Source organism: Mus pahari, chromosome 22, assembly GCF_900095145.1.
Source record: "Mus pahari chromosome 22, PAHARI_EIJ_v1.1, whole genome shotgun sequence".
NCBI classification, from domain to species: domain Eukaryota; kingdom Metazoa; phylum Chordata; class Mammalia; order Rodentia; family Muridae; genus Mus; species Mus pahari.
The window spans coordinates 42,836,347-42,854,986 of record NC_034611.1 but is presented as its reverse complement, the minus strand read 5'-3'; the positions used below and the strand labels follow the sequence as shown (position 1 = coordinate 42,854,986).

Genomic DNA, 18,640 nt, shown 5'->3' with positions numbered 1-18,640 from the left:
AGCCATGGACTGTCACATCCTATGCAAGTCGAGATAAATCATTTGACAAGTTCTTTAAAGTGTCTGTTTCTTTTTTTCTCCCTACAGTCATTACTTTTAGGTTCTATACCTCCTCCTTAGTTATTCCTGCTATATTTTCCTTTTCTATTTTAGTTAATATAACTTTATTTTAAAGGTTAAAAAAACATAGCATGCTTATGTTTCAGTAAAGAAACATGTATACATTTTAAAGAATTACCAGACAAAAGTCATCAAAAGCTTTGTTCATAAATATTGATTGAGCCTTTAGTATATGGTAACAGTTGGATAAAATAAACTTAGTTGTAACTTCATCCGGTAAGTACGACTCATTTAGAAAGTCTTGACTTGAAGAGGTTGGAGAGGCGTCTCAGTTAGCGGCACATGCTGCTCTTCCAGTAGAGCAAGCTAATGCAGTCAGTAGCTCACACCTGCTGTAGTTCCAGATCCAGGGAATTTGACAAACTTGACCTCTCAGGCACCTACACTCATATGTAGGCCTCCCTACCCCACATAGACATACAATTTTTAGAAATCTTTTTCTATAAAAAATAATCACTTGACTTGAAAAGGAACAAGTCCAGTTTTCTAAAGGCATTATCACAACTAGAAATAGACATGTTATTTGAATTTCTAAAGTTAGAACCCTTATATCTACAACATACTCCTCGTTATATCTACTGTGTACAGTTCTGAGACCATATAAAAATTCTTTAATTGAAGGAAAGCATTTGGGTACAGTATTAGAAAAAATATCTTCATGATTAAGAAGATACATAAAATGTAAGGGAAGAGAAGTGTGAAGAACATTTGCATAAGCTTTCATTCCTTGATTCTTTCACAAGATCCATGGCTTTGCATCCCTTGAAGGCTGCAGCAGCCCTGTTTCTCTCTTTCTTCCAATTCACACCAGGCCTCCCCTATCTTTCAGCTTTGGCCTTGGATAAAACATTATATTTCCTGGTGGGTTTTTTTTCTCAAATTACCCCTGTTTCCCCCCTGATTGCTCTATTTTATTATAGACCTTCATACAAGTGGTTACTAGTAACCAAGCAAGAAAGTCAATATAAGGCTGTCTTGACATCTATTCTGTCAAAGTAATTAGTCCAAAACTCTTCAATTGAGCCTGAGGCGAGAGTCTTAGGATGAAGGCAGAAAGCAGCCACATTTTCTGCCAAAATATCACAGGAATGGTCTTTAACCCAGTTGATAATATTGATCCCTTTTACAGTCTGCTGAGCTCTGCCTCCATAGTCCACATTATCTTCAGTTTTAGTCTTACAAGCTCTTACTAATGTCAACACGTGTTAAGGCCTCCTTACAACAGCATTCCACTGCGAGGAAGTCCCGAGTTCTGAAGTCTTCCACATTTCTCAAAAACCAGAATGGTCACAGCAATAGTTCACTCCTGGTACTAACTTCTGTCTTACTTTTCAAATGCTGTGATAAGACATCATGGCTAAGGTTAACTCATAGAAAAAGAAAAAATTTATTAGGGTCTTACAGTTGTATAGGGTGAGTCCATGACCATCATAGCTGGGAACATGACACTAGGCAGACAGGCATGGGGCTTGAACAGTAGCTGAGATCTTACTTCTCTTCAAGTAGAAGGCAGAGAGAGAGAGAGAGAGAGAGAGAGAGAGAGAGAGAGAGAGAGAGAGAGAGCCCAGAATGGCACGAGCTTTTGAAAGCACAAAACCTACCCTTGGTGACATACTTCCTCCAACAAGGGCACACTTCCTTACCCTTCTCAATTCTAACAACTGTGGGACAAATATCTAAACACATGACACTAGAAGATTTGTTCTCCAATCACTGCAATGAGTTGTTCTTATTATTGAAATATAGTATTTTCCCACATTATTCACAGTATAGAATTTACTAGTATTCCCAAATATCTGCCTTCATTGATTTTGTTATTGACTTTCTGAATCTTGGAGTTGAGTGTTTCTGCCTGCAGAAACATTTCGGTGTCTGGATTCGCACTGAAGGGAGGGAACTCCTAAAAGGGAAAGGGCTGCGAAAAGAAATACGATGGCCTTGGCAAGGACTCTGATCAAGGCTCGATTTTTATTGATCAGACTTTGCTTAAGTACAAGGAAGGGTTAGGAAGGGTTCCCAGCATGCTCTTGAGTCTCTTGAAGTTGCCACGGCGGTCGGAGCAATGGTGGGCAGTCCTAGCGATGGTGGGCAGTCCAAGCGATGGTGGGCAGTCTGAGCGATGGTGGGCAGTCCGAGGGCACTGCATTCTGGGAGATCTGGGTAGCAACTCTGGTATGCCTGTGCGCCTGTGGAGGGGGAGTGGTTAGTGGAGGTGGGAGACCCCAACATGGAGTGGCGTTGGGGAATCTTATCAGTGTTTAGAATTCAAGATCAAAAGGTCTGGAAGAAACCAAGTGATGGAGATCATCATAGCCCTCCACAAAGACAGCCCTTTCCTTCCAGAGCAATCAGATGTTCAGTTAATCTCAAGAAATTGTTGTTTACCTGTTATACAAAATTTCTTTCAGAAATAGTTATGTGTAAAATCAAGATATTTATTATTCCATATCTCACAAAATAATACCAGATATATTATTAAGACATTCCATATTTCATTTCAATCTAGTATTTAGTTGCTTTTTTCTGATAGATAATTTTAATATATCTTAAATTATTTTATTCAGACAGCATGTTACTTTATCTAATAGTTTTTAGTATTTTTGAAAGTCAGGAAATATTATGCACGTTCCCAAATACCAGGCATTAAGTCTTGTGACTTGATCCCCCTATTCCTTAGAAGATATAATTCTCTTCATTTAATAAATGAGAAGAGCAAAGCACAGGCCAGTTAAGTTGTTGAAGTAACAGAGCTAGTGTGCAGTGGGGCCAATAATGATAACATCACATGGTATCATGTGTCTATCTCCACCTTTGCTTTTGATTTTATATATAAAATATAATATACAATTCCTATTCATAGGAATAAAAGCTAAAGCACAAGGAATTTTAATAAATGGCCTGGAGATTTTCTTTCTCTAAAATCCAAAATATTTGTAATTATATTTTATTCTATAATATGCATTCTTAATTAATCGTAAAAGATGAAATCACTTAATAAAATTTTAACAATCTAATTTGAAAAGCTTAATATTATTTAATGGTATTATTTTCCTTGGTTGCAGATGAACTCTAAAAGAACTTGCCTATTGTGCCTTACACTAACAGTGTTCTAACATACTATAGAACATCTCAAGAGGCATTTGGAATTCTAATTATAATTATATTTTTCTTGGAGACAGTGGCTACTATTTTGGAGAATATTAAAGGTCTAAATTTAAAATTGCTAAGAACTATATGTATTTTATTATTTATCATGTTTATTAATATAGTAGGAAATATGTTTCATTTTTAAGAAGTAGATATAATTGTTTTTTAAACAGTTAGCCAAACTCAAAATTCTTGATTGTTTTACTGCCAGAAAAATCTAATAAAAACTTATTACTAATTATCAATAACACTGTCTAAAATTGAATTGTGGTTTGGCTTCTGTGATAGTTCATAATGTTTAATGATAATTAAAGGGCATTTTTGTTGGCTATTTTATTTACATCTCAAATATTGTCCCACTTCTTGGATTCCCCTCCGCACATCCCCTATCCCATCCCCCCTCCCCTTTGCCTCTAAGACTGTGATCTCTACTCACTCCTACCTCACTCCTCTACTATCCCCCTACACTGAGGCATCCAGCCTCCACCAGACCAAAGGGCTCCCTTCCCAGATAAGGCAAGCCTTTCCTATATATGTAGCAGGAGCCATGGGTCCCTCCCTCCATGTGTATTCTTTGGTTGGTGGTTTAGACTCTGAGAGCTCTGGGTGGTCTAGTTAGTTGATGTTAATATTGTTCTTCTTATGGGGTTGCAATCCCCTTTGGCTCCCTCAGTCATTTTTTAAAAAATTACTTATTTTTATTTTATGTACATTGGAAATTTGACTACATGTGTGTCTGTGTGAGGGTGTTAGATTCCCTGGAACAGGAGTTAAAGACAGTTGAGAGCTTCCATGTGGGTTCTGGGAATTGATCACAGATTTTCTGGTAGAGCCCTAGGGTATATTGTAATTATTTTCTAATTATTCAATAAATTCTTACTATAATTTCCCAAAAAAGAACTAGTGAAATAATTTAGTCAACTTATTTCCTATTATTAATACCATCATAAAGTAACATGCCATAGTAACTGAACATGGATATTTTAGTAAGACAAAAATAGTGTTGGACCCATAATTTGCACCTTCAGATTGTATAATTAATAAACCATTTAAGTTCTCTGACCTTTGCTTTCTAATATTAAAAATAAAAATACAAGCACTTCATGAGTGAAGTTATTAATTATGTGTATACAGATTGAATTTTTATTAATCTGTATTGAATATATTTTCAAAACAGTGCTAAAATATTAAAGTATAGGAATATGTATTTTTCTGGGTGGTTTAGTGTGATCCTTTTTACACCTTAATAAATATAGGGTGTTTTTATTCCACTTCTTGTTTGTACATTTCCAAGTAAATGACACAGAAATACTGTAATTTATTAAGAGGCCATAGGCACTGAACTGGGCAGGCTCTGAGCTATATTAATCCCTCCACCTGTTAAGACTCATGCAGGTGCCAATCATTTGACAATTTGGTGTTTCCCAGGCTGTTCTTGCTCCATTGGTCAAGGAGCACTTCTCTAGGTTCCTGATCTTTCCAGTCTAGTGGCAATCTCCTCCCTGTTCTCTCTGTATTCTATCTCTTTCTTACTTAGCAGACCCTCTCGCAATCCCTCCCCACTGGAGCCTTCGGGCTGAATTCCTACCCTTTCACCCCAGTGATAAGCTTTGACCATTTATTGACCAACTAGGAAATATATTGCGGAACAAAGTTTCCATAACAAAGGCCCAATGTACATGAAATTTCACTCATCTGAACAATAATCACATCTTGGTATATAGAATTTAGCATTTGTTTGCACAGCACCAGTCCAACCCCTGACATTCCACATTTGGTCTAAATAAAAATTTTCTTTCTCTTATAACAATAAACTACAAAAAGCTGAGGCAATGAAATGGACAGAAAGTACATGAATCAAAGGTTTAGGTACTAGTCACCAACAAGATGCAATTAAAAGCCATGTGTAATATTAACTGCTCTTGCGATGACTATTGTCAACAGATAATAAGTAGAATGTGTTGTCAGAATGTGTGCAGAAAAGAGAACATTGACATATGTTGGTCAGAATGCAAAATAGCACAGCCAGATTGGAAAGAGTATAAAAATGCTCAGAGTTGAAAGGAGAGTAGCCTTGTAACCCAGCAAACTCCCTACTGGAGTTTAAAGCCCTAACTTCAGTGCTCTGTTCCTTGCAGCATGATTCACAATGATCACAGTATGGATTCAGTCTATCTCTAAAAACAGGCAGAAAAACAAAAAGTAAGGTTAAACATACAACGGACTGATATCCGTTCTTTAAAAGAAGAAGAAATTTTTTGCCCTTTGTGATAACGTATATATATATATATGCAGGGCATTTTTTTTAAACTTTATTTCAGGTATCTAATTTTCTCTCTGTAATTCACTTTGAATCATTTTGCTTTTCTGAAATTATATTTTTATTAAGTTTCTCTCTTCTCTTACCTCTGCCAAAACCTTCCAGGTGCTGCTGTACACTCTCCTGCAAATCTATGACCACATTTTATACCAAATGTTATTGCATATGTACACAGGTGTGGGTGTTCCTACATAAAATCTGATGAATCCATATAATGTTATTGGTATGTACGCTTTCAGGGCCGAGGTTGGACACAGGAAAATCAGTTAGCATGCTCTTTCCTACGGAGCATCACCTCTTCCCATTCCAGCTTTATTCGGTTGTCAGCAGTACTTTGTATAGGCCTGGGGTCTTTTGTGCTTTTCCCATTCAGTTGATCATGTTCATTGGTATCATCCTTATTCCAGGCATATTTAGAGAGTCGTGTTCTGAGACTTTATAGGTATTGCTTCTGGTGTTACCAGGAGACACAATCACAAAGCGAATTCTCTGATCCTCCATTCTTACAATCTTCTGTTCCCCAAGACTGGGACTGGGTTCCTTAACTCTTTACTGTTGGTCATTGTTTTCTATGGTAGTTTCTGTCTGTTGAAAAAAAGAAGTTTCCTTGATATTAGATGAAAAATATCCTTACCTATTGTTATAAGGTAAATTATTTTAGATTGTTGTTAGGGATTTTAGTGGTTTAGTAAATTAGTGGTTGTAGATTCTCCTCCAACAACCAAGACTTTAATAGCACTGAATAGCTAGCTATGTTTCTAATATCGGGCATCATATCCCTCTGGTTGAGTGGAACTTAAGTACAGTTAGAAAAGAGCCAGCTAGCCCCAAGGTAGGCATAGCACTACTACACCTATAGGGTTATGATGCTATGCTAGTTGTTGATATGGTTTGTAAGCATTATAGCTGGATAGGACTATAGGTTGCATCTCTTCATTGCAAGTTTGCATGGATCTTCTGGTAACATGAAAGCTAGTCTTCAGATAAGCGGATTTCAACTCAGTTCCAGCTCTATGCCTTGTTTCTGAATGCATACTGTCTTAAGCCATAAGAATTGTACCTTCCACTTCTGAGGGGTAACCAGCGACATCAGCAACAACAATGATTCCTTATGGCTCTTTCAGCAATCCCAGTTGTTTTTACTTACCTACCTACTACTTACCTACTGACATAGCTACCTAGCATTTAACTTTCTCCCCCTTCCCTAATGAGCCTTCTTTTTCCATTTCCCCTATTAGATCAATTTTATGCTTCTATTCCCCCTTCCCTCCTTCTACCTTCTTCTGAACAAATTTCCCACAACTCCCTATTATTTGTCCATTTCCACTATCAGATCATTTGCACCCTGCTCTTATCCTAAATTACTCCACAAGCTTCCATACTTCTAAACATTTGGAGATCAGAGCTTCTAACAAAAGAGAATATGCAACGTTTGTCTTTCTGAATCTGAATCACTCCAGTCAATATGAGGGTTTTTAGCTTCATCTATATACCTGCAAAGCTTGTGATTTTGTTTTTTTCTTTACTGATGAATACTATTCTATACTTTGTGTGCATCACATTTTCATTGCTAATTTGTTGGTTGTAGAGCATTTAGGTTGGAAGTAGGGGAGTATATCAAGTCCTTGGGCACATGCCAATGAATTGTATAGCTAAGTATATGGTTGATTTACTTATAGCTTTTGGAGAATTCTCCGCATGGATTTCCATACATGTAGGCCATTATTTTAAGAGTAATAAACCTGGTTATAAAGCATATAAAGACTGCATGATCATATAAATACATAAAATCTGGAGAGCACTCATTTGGATGAACTCTAAAGCTATCCAGGATGTATTGTCTTTTATTTATAAACACAATCTTGAGATCAAATCAGAGGTTGAACTTCAAATTTAAATAATAAATTAGGATTTTTAATGTATTTGCTACATTTCTACTTTTTGCTAAATTTAGAGGGATAACTTTATTATTTGTTTTAGAATTTGAAATGTAGTATAGGCAGTGATAAGAGTGACTTTCCAGTAGTACAACATTCTAGATCGAAGAAGCACTAACGTTGCATCATTTTTGGAAAACAAAAGGTCCAGTTTTATATACAGAACATGAAGAGAGTATTACATTATTATTTCATAAAATTTAGCAAGGAGATGGCTAAGTCGGTAAAGGTGCTGGTTGCCTAAGCCTGACATTCTTATTTTGACCCCAAGAACCCACAGTGAAAGGCAAAAAACAATCACTGTTGCCCTTTGACCACCATAGGAACACTGTAGCAAACATACATACACACATATACACCCACACCCCCACACACACATACACCCACACACACACACACACACACACACACACACACACACATCACTCACTGATAATAAGTATAATTTAAAGAATAAATAAAGAAAACTACCATTTCCAAATGAAGTGTTACAAAATTTGACAAAATCTGTTCTGGGGAATGGTACCATTAATTGTGCTATTCACTTCTACTTTCAGAGTAATTTCCCATATTGGGAGATTAGATTTGACCTTTAGTAACTGAAAGTTATTTTTGAACAATGAATAAGATTTTTTTTAAAAATAGTAATCTTTTCTACTGAATTCTAAGAAGAGTTCTAGATGTCAGTTCTGACCCTTTGAGGTGAGATTTCATATTAACCCATTACCTAATTTCAATGGCCCTCTAAGGGAATAAATCAAATTTTGTCCAATAATGATATTTTACTTATGGTTTCTCTGATGCACTCATATGTAAGATTGACATGTTGTGATTTTTGTTTCTGTTGTACTCATACTATCTTGTCAGATTTTATTGACAGGTTTATAGTTACCTTATGACTTCTCATTTAGTCTTACATTCATTCAAACAGTTCTGGATTTATAACAGTATCCTAAGGCTTCAAGAACAGCTTCTATGCAAAGTTGATGTGTGTTAAACTGTAAAGTCATCTGGATTTAGTCTAGACTTTTAGATGCTGATGCATATAATTGTGTCGGCTTTGGCTACTGACTTTAGGAGATTAACACAAGAGGATGGAAAGGTTACTCATTTAAATTACAAGACGGATATCACCAGTATTGTGGGAAATTCTGAAACAGCTAGCAAAACTAGAGGTGTTGATGACTGGGATTATTTCACTTTTAATTAGTTTATTCTTATCCTCCCTCTGCACTGCTGCTCAAATCAGGGAGTACAGAACTCTTTCCACTCAGCATGGATTCCTGTTTCTCTATTTGGTAGAAAAGACAGGAAAACTGGTTAGCAACTCTTTACATTCTTTCAAATGTCACCAGGGAATCAGCATAAAAGAAATGGTGCATTGTTATAAACAGAAGTTAGGATGTTTTCATGTGGCCCAAAACCAGAAAATACACATTAAAATAAAACATATTCCAGCCAGGGGCTACCCAGTACCCAGTTCCCCCAAGGAAAGCATCAAATGGGTATAGAGTCTGTGGTGGGGAGAAATGCTACTGGCTTCTGGCTATTTAACTGTTTCTTGCTATTTGGGGCTTAAATCTGTTGGCTTCTGGCAATTAACTCTTGCTGCTTTCAGCAGGGGATAAGAAGCTTAGTTACTTGAATTCTTTTCTCTCTGATTCAGGCCTCTTGGTGGCCAGGGTAGGGGCTGGAAGTTTCTTAACTCTACTTGAGCCAGAAAAGAAGAAAAGAAATAAGAAACAGAAACAGAAAAAGAACAAGAAAAAGAAAAAGGAAAAGGAAAAAGAAAAAGAAAAAGAAAAAGAAAAAGAAAAAGAAAAAGAAAAAGAAAAAGAAAAAGAAAAAGAAAAAGAAAAAGAAAAAGAAAAAGAAAGGAAGGCAGGAAGGAAGGAAGAAAGCAAGAAAGAAAATCGAAAGAAAAATGAAAGAAAGAAAGAATAGAAAAAAAGAAAGAAAAAAAGAGAGAAAGAGAGAGAGAAAGAAAGAAAGAAAGAAAGAAAGAAAGAAAGAAAGAAAGAAAGAAAGAAAGAAAGAAAGAAAGAAAGAAGAAATGCAAGCACATATAGACAACACACATACTGGATGAAGCTAAAGAAGGCTGCACCACCACTTTATTTTGTGCTTAGTTCTTACTTTCTCAGGATAATTGATTACATGGTTTTTTATGCATTTTTACATTTCATAAGTTCATAGGAAGTTTCTGACAATAGTTCATGTCATAGGACAAATAAGACTTAAGGAGTTACAGCAGAGTTGTTTATACCTCTTTCCCTTAAGACTAGTACCTGACTAAACATTCATTATGTTAGTAGCTCTATAAGTTTAAGGCAATAATTTTTATGCCATGAGTTAACATGGTTTCATCGAGTGACAAATCATCTGCCTTGCGGCTTCTTGTTTTGAAGTCCTGAATAGATAGACTAGTCCATCATTGATTTTCTGTACTTGCACCTTCTTTTCCTATTGCAGTTATCCCATGACACATGAAGGTTTACAGAGCTCTATTTGCAGCTTTTATTTTATTTTATCTATAGAGGCCTTGAGATTACTTGTATCAATTTAGGAATTATATAAAATCATTACCAGGAATTATGAAATCATCAACTTATCTACACAGCAATACTCCCTGAAAGTACCTCTCAATATTGTTTCTTCAGGAGATCTACCCAATAGGGTGGGCTGATTCTCAGGAATCATTAAGCTATGGAATAGTAGCAGGAAAGGCAAATCAGGCACAATCTATGATGTGGTCTCTGAGGACCCTGTATCTCAGAGTGCACCCATCACAGCCATGTAAAAGGGAGGGCCATCTCCAGGAGACTTGCTTGCTTAGCATGCCTTTCTCTTTTGGAATTATGTCTTTTTCCTTCTTGTTATCTAGTTTCAAATTTTAAGTATGTGTGCCATTCTCCTGTGGCCTCTGTCCAAAAAAAGAATATGAGTAGAAGAACTGATTTGGGTAGGATTTCACAGAGATACTGGGAAGACTGAATGATTACAAAGATGGTTATCTATGCTTGTTCTTCCAAGAGAAAGAAAAGTGATTTCCCCAAGTCCAGAGGTACTATTTACTACAATGATCATGTTGTGGGCACTAACACCAAGCTGCCTTGGTATAGAATCTTCTGAAGATCTCATAATCATGTATGTGTGGCACTGCATATTATTCATGGGTAAAATGGGAACCATAAATCTTTTCTTGTATCAGTAAAGCCTAGAAGTGAACTAATGTCATTTTAAAAGCTATGACAAAACTGTGTATTAGAACACAGTACTGATCTTTTGACGCAGGTTGAGTGAGCCTTGGCTGTTAAGTCTGTACTCATTGATGCCCCCTGGGCTGACTGAGGTATCCATCAGTAGCTTTACCATGGCCAGGGGTTATGATGATAGTAACTAGGGCCTCTTAGCCATAGCCTCACTATTTGTATGGACCAGTCCCAGTTCATAGGGTCTGGCCTGGGGATCAGTGAATAGCATTGCTTAAAAGCATAAGCTGCGAGTCTCCTATATCCTTAGCTCTTTTATGGTCTTTGGTTGAGTTAAACAGTGCCTATTCAGTGTGCACAGTTACTACATGAAGCCTGTGAAGAGTTAGAATCCTTCTAGGATCATTTTGTGGTGACTGATAGGTGTCTAGACTCTAGCCTGCACAGAAAAATGCAGAATACACTTTTCCTGTTTTAGCAATGTTCGCTGAACAACCACTTAGAGAATTATTCATCTTATATAATATTTAATCATGATGAGCACCTCTTGAATAGAGATTTTAAATGAGGGGCATGATGCTCAGAGAGGTTATATAATGTACTTAGATTTTCATTTTTGTGGCTACTCACCCTGTTCTGACTCCTGTTATGTGTATTCTGGTTTTCAACTTTATTTTCATGCATGGGGTAAAGAGGATTGTCTCAGTAAATTTACAGGCTTGTGAATCTCAGTAGGCTTCCCTCATAGTCTTCTCCTCTTTCTACTTATTCTTGAGTGCTAATGAATATCTTTCCCTGTACCTCCATGAAGACGATAGACAGACTCTAACAGAATTCAGTCTGTTGAGTCTTGTGTAATTGCTTTAGTGAGGAAAATTTTGTGGCACCAGGACAAGCTAGCAGAACTTTAGCATCTCTTATACTGTGCAATCCTGAACCATTGAGCCTTCTGTGTCTGTTCATTGTCTTGTAAGACATTTTAAATTTTCACCTAGCACCCATTCCAAACAGCTCAGTGGAGATGACAAAAGTCATATGTGTCATGTGATGATAGTACCTCTTAGGCTATTTAATACCTCTGGGATCTGAATCATTATGATAGATAGTTGTTTATATGTCTCATTCAAAAATTGATTGGCTAATAATCCCTGGAAACTCTTTGGCAAGACATATTTTTTTTTAATAATAAGATTTTTTTCACCTGTAATAAGAATGCAAACATGATAATTAAAGGGATGTTGTGACAAAGCCTAGAGTGTCAAACAATGTGTAAAAATATTTTAATGATTTTTCAAGATACTTAAATATGAAGATATTTGTTATTAGAATATGCTGTCATAAACTACGCCAAACTTCTTACATGACAAGTAACTTTAAATTATGTTAAAATAATTGTAATGACTTTGAGATGCAATAAAAACCTACATGACTCCACCTAGTGGACAGAGTCATGGTTTAAACTATTAAATGTACTTAAAGAAAATCATATTTCTAATTAAGCAGCAACAAACTTAAACATATTTTGAAAAGTTAGCATGCTAATGTTAATTAATGATGCAAAAAATAGTGAATAAACGATAGATTAACGATTAGTAATATATTTGAAATTTATAACCAACTGAGGAAATAGATTATTGCTAGAGTTCACTCTGAGATACATTCACAGTGAGAAGGGAAGATTTTATTTCCTGTCCACCTGCAGCTTATAGCTCTTGGTTTCCTTGTATCCTCCAGATATTTCATCTCATCTACTTTCTAGTGAAGAAGGGCACAAAATCTGCCAGATGTAGTGCCGTGTGCCTATAACTCAGGAGAGCTGACAAAATGCTCTTGAGTATGTACCAGCCTGGTTTCCCTATTGAAACACTGTCCTAAAAACCAACCAACCAACCAACCAACCAACCAACCAACCAACCAACCAACCAACCAACAAACAAACCAACAATAACCTTGATGCTGCACTAAACATATTTGAGATGAAAGGGAAAAGTGAGAAAGGCTAAAAACATGTAACCAGTTTCTCCAACAACAGGAATGGGCAAAGTAGAGCACTACTCAGGAACAGGAAGCAATATTAGAGCTATTTCAAATGTTTGCTTGTTGGAAGACATATGGTTCTTACAACCTGTTTCAAAGGTATGCTCTCTTACAAAAGGAGCAAAAGGGATATCATTTAGTTTATGAGAAATTTAAAATACGATAAAATGAAGCCATGAAGTAAATAGTTGCCCTTGGGTGAACAGAGGGTTTCCTGGAGGAAAGTATGAGACAGACTTGGTGATGCTGGATATTGAACATGCCATGAGAGTGGTTAGGGTTACCTTAGTGTATTTCTTAAAATGTAACCAAGTTGCACTCAAGCCATGGTTACTTCACCTCTAGTTAAAGTTGCGCATTCAAATAAAAACTCCATACTAAAAATGCTGTTAACTTTGGACTTAGAAAAAGCAAAAGCAGTAATGTTGGACTTTAATTCGTGTTCCTCCTCTATCCCATTACAGTTGTTTGACCTGGGAAAATGTTACACCTACCATTCACTTTCTACCTAAGTTAACCCCCTGAAAACCTGAGATGACATTGTTTGCTTCTTCATCTCCTTAGAAGTTAACTACTTATAATGTTTGTCATTATACCTATAATGCTTCTGGGCCATGATATTTATGGCATGGCTGTTCTATAAACATATAACAATTTACCCTTCTTAGAACTAGTCCAGTGCAAGAGGACATCTTTGTAATGTAGGTGTACGTGTCCACAGTGGTCACACAGTCTCCAAAATCCACCATGGAGAAGAATGTGTAAAGGCTACATTCAACTCATGACTCCAGAAGAAAGAAGGAAGCAATAAGCTCCCAAGATGACGCATCTTTAGTGTGTTGGGTTGCATACCTCTGTGCAGATGATCATGTACACTGGCATTTACCTCTAACCTGAAAATTACAGAGGCATAGGCAGGAGCTGCAGAAGAAACACTCATCAAATGTCCACAAGTGCTCTTAATGTCACCCTCAATTTCCTATGATATTTTTCATGTAGGATTTTGCAGTAAGTGATATAACCATTTTTAGCTAAAATAAAATTCAATTGGTATTACCTCCTTAGAGCCAAACATGGAGTATGGCTCTTTACATATGATGTTTTGTACTCACATAAACTGAAGTATAAGAGGAAGAAAATTACAGTGAGTATAGTTTATGGATTTCTAAACTCTGATTTTTTTTTCTCTCTTGCCCTGAAAAGTTATGCTGAAAAAAAGTAACAGAAAGTGTAATTTTAGACATCTTAGGCTAAGGTCTTGTACCAATAGCACATATATAATATAATACAAAGATTAATATTTATAACTTCTAAACTGCTTTTATTTGAAGGTAAAGTTATAATCATTATAGGTATAGAGATAGAGAGAGGTTACCTCTCGTAACTCAATATGTTCATGATAATGCATTAGAAAGGTCCACAACTTAAGTTTTTTCCAGAAGCCAACAGTGAGCTCATATCAGGATATAAGCAATTTCCTGGGCTGTATAAAGTACAAGAGTATTTTCATGAAGAAAACGAATTAACTACTAAAATACTCTCATCTCTTTTTTTTTGGGGGGGGGTATCAAAGTATTGGAGTTTATCATGGTGCCTTTTCTTCCCCCATTTAGACCCTACCTTTGCTTCTGTCTTTTTTTTTTTTTAATGTATTCCATTGCATTTTTTCTACCCCCCCCATGTCTCTTCTACCTCATTTTTGATTCTCTCTCTTAATATTCTGTTTAACTCCAGACACTAAATGTTCTCTTTTTTTAGACTTTAGCAAAACAACAATAGACTAGCCCTTGAGAGATTATGGTCAGTCACTGCTCACATTTCTCACTATCTTCATGACAAAATTATAGAGCAAGTGAGGGGACTCTGAGTTGAGGAAAGATATTGAAACTTTTCACTACAAGTTGCAATTAACAACAGAGTCACTTCTCTCATAAACACCCATTAGTGTTTGTGAGTCACATATTAAGAGTTATTCTAATGCTATGTATTTTATAGATAATATCAATGACACAAATAATAATTTGTTGCAACTGCTTTAAAATTCCAGAGAAGAGTAACAATGAGGAATCTATTATCCCACTTAATGGACAATATAACTAAACATACTATTGAGTATGTATAGTATCCATAGCAAGGAGAAAATTGTATGTCTCAGTAGTTGTTTAAACCAGATTATATACAATGAAGAATTTCAGATTTCACCCTTAATGATTGTGGATTGAGACTCAAATGTTTTATGAATTTGAAATGTTAATCTGATTTCTTCCTACCATAACTGTTGAAGCATATTGTCTTCTGTCAATGTAAGTGACTTGCATTGGTGTGTTTCTCACCAGTTTGTCCTTACTGCTTTCTTTCTTGGTGTTTCATCCAGCGGTCAATAGGCTTAAGTTGTACTCAACCTTGTGTTTCGCAGAGTCACATGACTTTGTTGCCACTTCTGTTTTGGTTTTATAAGACATGATCACATTAAGTGGAATAGGGTGAAAGTGGAATAGCCTGTTGCCCAGGCTGCCCTGGAATTTGTGCTGATCCTCTTGCACCAGCCCCCAGACTGTCCTGATTAAAATGCAACCAACCATGCTTAGTTTTCTTAAACTTTGTAATCTGATCCTTTGTCTTACTGATGATTTCTGAAGCAGGATGTTAGACTTGCATAGCACAGGTCTCCCAAATCTTCATATTTATCCCTTAGGCGCTACTCCACATGTATTAGAATTTTCATCTTGTTTCATTTATTTTCTTTGACTCTAATTTTATATCCTTGTCCCTCTGGATTATATAATTTATAAATACATTAAATTTCTTATTCTGTATCTAGTTCTGATTCAGCTGCTAGCTGATATGCTTTCAAATTGTGATTTGAGTTGTTTTCCTTTTCTATTTTCTTTGTTTACTTTTTTCTCAAATGGATAGTGCTCATTTTATCTTCAGCTTTTTGATTCCTCATGCCTATGGGGTGAAATACTGCTGTTTGTTTTTATATTTCTAGGGCTCCGTGGATTCCTTTCTTGTATGGTTTATTTTTCAGCGACTTCTTTATGTAAATTTTAAACATGGTGACAATATATAGAAATTTACATAAGTGATATTTTACCCATATTGTCAAACATATAGTAGAAATTTAAGGTACATTCCTTGAAAAACACTGAGAATTTAGATAGAAAATATAGATGTTGAGGGACTCAAGAATAAAATTGTGACTGCTTTCTGGAAGACTTTACTTTTTCCTTCTTTCCATCAAGAGCTCTAAAAGGAGATGGGATTTTAGTGGTTGCCTTTCTTCCCTGAAATCAACTATTGTTGCTACTCCTTAGCCTGTCTATATATAGTCTGAAGAGCTGGAACAAGATTGATCCTAAACTATGCACATTATTGGTATCACTATAGATTTATATGTAGTTGTAAAACAGAACCTAAATATCTAGGAAACCTTTAACCCACTCCTCTCCCAATACTAACATCTGTAAAAGGAGGTTTACATGACTTTAATTGACTATTTTTAATTTCCCCTGTTCTGTTTCTCCTGTGGGTTTATGTTCTGTGTTCCTCTGCACAATGATCACACATGGTGGCTTCATACCCCAAGTGTCACTTGAGTTGTGATTTTATAACCACATTCATTTTTTCTCCTTTTTTTTTGCCTATCATTAATCTTCTCTCCATTTCTAAGTCTGCTATTTCAAGTACTTAATAAGTGGAACCATATTATGGCACCTTTTTGACCGAGTTTGTGATACTTAGCACCATCTTCTTTGGATGTATATAATTCATACATATCTATAGATATTTTGACTCATTCTATGCTGTGAATGTTTCAATGATTACTTAACTGATGTTCCTCTTCACCTATTGAAGATGTTCTAGACTGCTCTAGTTTAGAAATAGTATACATGATCCTCCTATAAACACATATGTATGTGATTCTGTATGGATGCGTTCCTTAAAACAGATGTTCAGGAGTGTAAGTTCTTGCTTTAATGATAGTTGAATTTTTAATATAAGTGACTTCAAAGTTTTTCAGAGAAGTTATTTGACTTTTATTGTGAGTGAACCAGGTTCTTTCTTCTTCAGTAGCATTTGATGTTGTGAATATTTTTCATTTAAACTATGATGCCAGATGTGCAGTGACCTCATCCAGCCTTTTTCTAATGGTTCATGGTATGGATCACTCTTTCCTGTGTTTATTTGCTGTGTGTATGACTCTTTGTAAGTCAGGTGTAAAGCCAAATTTATGAACCTTCACATAATTTCATGCATTTTGCCCAATGTTTATTTTTTACTGTGGGTCTTTGAAATTCTTTATATTCTTTAGATATTGGTATTTTCTAAGACGTATATTTTGCAAATATTTAATCTTATTCTGTAGCTTTGCTTTTTATTCTTTACATCAGCCTCTAAAAAACACTTCTTAGGTTAGTTGAGGTCAAATGTGTCAGCTCTGTTTTGACTGGATTATGGTTTTTAAACTCAAGTTCTTTTTCTAGCTGCAATACAATGAAGAGTTGGTCTGTGGCAAATATTATCATGACCCATGTCTTTTGGACACACTTTTCCATATGCATTGCTTGCTCCTCTGTCTGTGTATGGCTCTTATTCGGGTATCTCTTCTCCCCAGTCATTCTTCACATTTCCCATATCTCTTCTACTCTAGATCTTATTCTACCACTGTATCAGACCCTCGGTTTGGTAACAGCATGTTTTTTGTGAAAAAAAAAAAAAAGATGACAGATGCCTTTTTTAGAACATTTCTGAAGTCATCTTCTATTTTTGTTACTATCATTTAAATTGTACTTAGAAAGCCAAATTAAAATTAATTTTCATTTTGAGTTTTGAAAGTTCTGAGCCCACTAAATTCATGTTGCAATTGAGATGATTAATGGCTTTTGATTTGCTGATCTTTTGTAAGTGGCTAGCTTTGTCTCATGTCTTCATTTATCTAGAGAATTATCCAGCCAAGAGGTCACTACTTTTACAGTGGTGAGTTTTATGGCCATTTTAAAGTTGAACCTCGAACTCTCAAGATGCCAAGTATACAGTCTGAACATTTTAATATCTATTTATTATCCTGGCTTTCTTCAGCTATTCTATTTTCTTCCACTTTCCTTGAGATTTCCTCAACCTTATCTTTGATTGTTTTCTTAAGTGTCTCATCATAAAGGCATCACTTTGACCACTGTGATTTTTGTTTCCAGGACAATTTGTTGTTGTCTCCTTGTAGGATGCTTCTTGATACATGAGTGATGGTTTTTGGGTCTTGTCACTCTTCCAAACTTCTGGCACTGGGAGTTGCTGAATTTCTGAAGACTTTCATAGTATACATTGGGATATTTTCTTGTAAAACAGTTCACCATTCGACCATTTCTCTTTGGGATCCTAAAACATGCCTTTATTTCTTCTCTTTTTCCACATTGCCTGAAAATTCTATTTTTAATACCTATAAAGCAGACACAATGAAGTTTCAGGAGTTAGATTGAAGGAGGTCATATGAAAAGAATATATTTCTCCTTATAGGCACGCTTTTGGGGCACTTTTAGTTTGATAATTCTAAAACATAATTTCACGTGTATCTGTTTCTTCATCTATTTTTCTATTTTTCTCAAAGCCAAAGTCTGCTTCCTAGGAAACTGATACTCCCAATGTTTAATTAGTGGAAAAATTTCTCCTACTCTGTTCTAGGCCCTTTTACCCAACTTATCTCAATAGCGTCTTATATTGCTGAATACTGTTTAATATCTCTGTGTTATCTACCTCCCTGAGACAATAACTATAAGGCATAAAGATTTTACTTAAATTCTATCCCCACATAACTGAGTCAATTATTTGGAATATATATTCCAGCCTACCTTAGCCTGTGCAGGATAAAA

At 35.8% G+C, this 18,640-nt stretch overlaps 1 protein-coding gene across 3 annotated transcripts in view; it reads left to right on the top strand.

Annotated features, from left to right (window-relative positions):
- The window catches only part of Lingo2 (leucine rich repeat and Ig domain containing 2), a 1,146,745-nt gene that overhangs the window by 414,769 nt on the left and 713,336 nt on the right, over positions 1-18,640 (top strand). The gene's annotated exons all lie outside the window — the stretch shown is intronic.